Raw genomic sequence first — 4,261 nt, 5'->3', positions numbered from 1 at the left:
ACACAAAAGAAACAAGTATCATATGATATATATGTATATATATATACACATACATACATATATAAACAAGCAATGCATTGTTTCCGAAGAATAGTCCTTCCTCTAAACCCTTACACACTCACTTATCGTTTGCATATTACTTACCTGGCAAATTTGGCTGCTATAGTCGCCTTTTTCTCCCCTTGATACTAATGGGAATTCTAACCTGGCTTTTAATCTTTGGTCACAGATTTTTCATTTTCAATATTTTTACTGTGATCAAATTTGCCATCTTAATCATTTTGAGTGCACAGTTCACAGGTAGTAAGAATATTCATAAAATTTTGACATTATTACCATCTTGCATTTCAAGAACTCTGCGTTCATTTTATTAAATGGATTCACACACTCATTATACTCTATACTCATTAAACAGTCACTCTCCCTAACCCTACTCTTCTACTTTCTCTTTCCCTCTGTCTCTCTTTGTCTCTCTCTGTGTCTCTGTCTCTGTGTCTCTGTCTCTGTCTCTGTCTCTGTCTCTGTCTCTGTCTCTGTCTCTCTCTTTCTCTTCAATGTATTTGGTACAGGGCCTCACTTCTCAATAGCTTTAGCTATTGAGAATAGTAGTACTATGGACTTGGATATGCTAACATATCTTCAAGTCCCCGCCTCCAATTTTTTTGAGCATGTATGTAGAAATGAAATTCCTGGATCACAAAGTAACTCCTTTTAGAGGAACTGTTACACTATTTTCCACAGTGACTGTCATTTTAGATAGATATTCACCAGCAAGGACAAGAAGAGGTGGTGAACCTACAGCATATATGTTATTGTACTTTTAAGACAAATGATGTTAGTGTCTGAATTTTCTAAACTAAAACCTCAGTATTCAGGTTATTGCAGTGTTGGAATTTTGCAATAAACAAATGAGTTGGATTCAGTTAGTATACTTGGTTCCGAGAGATTCACCATCACTGGTACAGGAGTTCCAATTTATGCACATCCCTGACAATGGTTGTTATTTTTGTCATTTCTTCTGCGTAATAAGAATCATGATGGGTGTGAGATGATATCTTACACTTTAAATTTACATCTCACTAATGTACATCTTTTCGTGTTGTACTTTGCCATTTATTTATCTTTGGAGAATGATTCATTCAAATCTTTTGCCCATGTTTCAGTTAGATTTTTTTGTTATTGAGACTTACTGATGCCTTGCATGCTATATATTAATCCCCATCAGATGTAAAATTTGTGAATATGTTTTCTTGTCCTGAAATCTGCCTTTTTATTCTGTTAATAGTGTCTTTTGATGCCAAGTTTTAAAATTTTTCTTAAGGCTTATTTTGTCTTTTTTAAATTTTGTTGCCTGTACCTTCGTGTCATATTCGATAAGTCATCAATACAGCTAATGTTGTGAAGCTTTTGCCATATTATTTTTTGAACAAATTTTATAATTTTTAGGTCTTTTGAGATAATAATTGTATACAATATCAAATAGAAATTCAAGTTAAATTTTTTATATGTGAATATAACTTTTTTCCAGTCTCATTTGTTGAAATGATTGGCCTTTCTTCTTTGAATGATTTTGACATCCTTATCAACAATTGCTTCACTAGATACAGTGGATTGAGTGTGTGCATCACTCCTGAATTTACATGTTGAAATCTTAACCTTCAATATGATATTATAAGGTAAAGGATTTGGAAAGCAATTAGATCATGAATATAGAGTTACCATGAAAGATATTTATGTGTTTTTAAGAAAGAAAACTCAGAGAAATCCCTTACCCTTTTGCAATGTGAATATATAGTAAGAACAGTGTCATTAATGTATCAGGAAGAGTCCTCACTACAGACCAAATCTCTTGATGACTTGATCATGACCCTCCAAGTCCCCAGAACTGTGAGAAACAAATTTCTACTGTTTTTAAGCAACTTACTCTATGCTATTTTTAGTAGTGGCTGGAGTGGTTAAAGAAAATACATATGTTGGGTTTGTACTATTGTGGTTCCACTTTTTAAGATGACTTTAGCTCAAAATATAGACTGGATTTTAACCAAAATTATTCAAAATCCGGTTGTATGATCACCCTCTAAGAATCCAATTACTATTCTAACATAAGTTTATTTTTTTATTTTACATATTTATTACAAGATCTCGCTATGCAGCTTGGACTTGTAGTGATCTTCCTGTGTTCAGCCTACCCAGCGCTGGGATTATAGTTGTGCAACACCCTCCTGGACTGGGTCGCGGCTCAGCACGCCATGGGGGTGGGGCCGGTGCGGCCTGCGGAACAAGGATCAAGCTCTCATCTCAGCTAACATTATTTTATGATGTCGCTTTTTTCAATAGTTGAAATTTAGTGCTGTTGTCTCTGACCAGAGAATCATTTCTTATGGAAAGCTGTTTATACTTCCTGGTATAATCAAGCCAGAAACACCATGCTACTGAAAAAAAAAAAAAAAAAAAAAAAAAGGCACAATATTCTAGCCCTCTGCATATGCCATAAGAAGAATTTATTCAATAAACTTTTATTCAGTGTTTGCTATTTGCTAAGTTTATATAGTGCTGGAAATACAGACACAAATGAGTCATATTCCTTATCCCAGCCCTGCTCAAGGAAGTCAAGGAAGCAGGAAATGTAATGGAAGCTGTTAACAGAGCCATGAGCATTGCATTCTGGCAACACAGAGTGGAATTTCCCCGCTGGGAATGGGTGGTTCAAAGTCATGCTGGGGAGAGGAAACAGTTTCAGCGAGTGCCTAAAGGTAAGGATACGTGTGCCTTCACTGTCCACTAGAAAAGCCAGAACCAAGGAGAGGAGTGTTGGAACCAGACAGAGACCCAGAGAGATACAAGATGAAATCAACTGGCATCAATTATTGGTTTAGACTAAACATCCACAGAGTCTACTATCAAGCAGAAATAACTTGCTGTGGAGGAAACACAAAGTTTACATCTTTTTTTCACTTTATAAACTCTTAGTTACAGGCAGTTGTTGACGCGAATGATTAAGAGCTAGGTTGTTTTGCGCTGTGTATGTACAATCAAAGATAGCAATCTCGTTTGATTTTCTTTTCTTTTAAAGAATAAAAACAAAAAAATTGCAAAAACAAAGACAGAAACAGAGCAACATACAACAATATGGTACAATACAACATATGGTATAGATTTTCAAAACAAGAATAGTAAATTAACGGTTGTTGTATTACTTATTTTTATCCTCAAGCCTGTTGCTCAGATTTATAGAAGATGGGGCAAATAATTGAATTTTAACACTTGCTTTCAATAAAATTTAATGTTTTATCATTCTTTTTACTTTTTTATTTTTTAGAATTTATTTTAAAGAGAATATAATCATAATTGATAAGACATTACAAACAGTACATTTAGAAGAACAAGATGAGAGGTATTCAACTGTGCCATCTTTAAATATATTAAAAAAACATAACTTCTTCCATTACTTCTGAGTGAGAATCAGAAATACACAGTTGTATACTTGTCAGGAGACTGAAGATACTTTTCTTATTCAATATGAGTTTGAAATCTTGCAATTAAAAAATCAGACTAATAACTCTACTGCCTCTTGGCTAAGCTGGTTCCTTAAAGGTCAAAAATGTTAATTAAAATTGTGTACAGTCAACCCAATTGCTTTTGCAAAATGGCAAGCTTATAATACATCAGAGAAACACTAATTAAAAATTAGGAAAAAAACCATTTTCACTAGAGCAATAATGGGAATGGTCACATTTAGATTCACCTGATAACCTAAAAAAGAGTGATGCATTTTCAGCATCCAACTGAGAAACCCTATTGTGGCTATAATAAGATATGAACTGTATCTTAATAGCTTCTTTCTGTAGGCATTAGCCCAATAGTTAATACAGCTGATAAATGACACTACCTTTCTGCCAGTTGAAGCAGGCCACACTGCAATCTGTCCTTCCTGCTTATGTTAGTTGCTTTATACCCCTTGCCATATGGTGTCCGCCACTCTGCTGACCCTGATTCCATTACCGTCACAAGTAAGTGAGCTTTGAATCTCAGGTATCTGGTTTCAGAGTCCATGCCACTAGGTTTATTCCTACTGTGTGGTCTGTCGTGATAGAAAGTTGTTGTCAGCTAGTGTGTCACATGCTTAAAGTAGGGGTATACAGCTAAGGGAGCCACTAACTGTTCTTTATTTTATAAACTTCATTGACTTCTTCCAAGTCAAATCAAGTCGTTGTAAAACTCATTATCTGCACTTCATCATTCTGGGTTTCTGTAAAAATAC

The 4,261-nt window shown here is 34.7% G+C and overlaps 1 pseudogene; it reads left to right on the top strand.

Moving 5' to 3' along the window:
- The window catches only part of LOC101591355, a 63,043-nt pseudogene that overhangs the window by 3,121 nt on the left and 55,661 nt on the right, over nucleotides 1-4,261 (top strand).

The sequence above is a fragment of the Octodon degus genome, unplaced genomic scaffold, assembly GCF_000260255.1.
Source record: "Octodon degus isolate 3935 unplaced genomic scaffold, OctDeg1.0 scaffold00234, whole genome shotgun sequence".
NCBI classification, from domain to species: Eukaryota; Metazoa; Chordata; class Mammalia; order Rodentia; family Octodontidae; genus Octodon; species Octodon degus.
The sequence above is the reverse complement of the archived record's forward strand: the minus strand, read 5'-3'. Positions and strand labels throughout refer to the sequence as shown.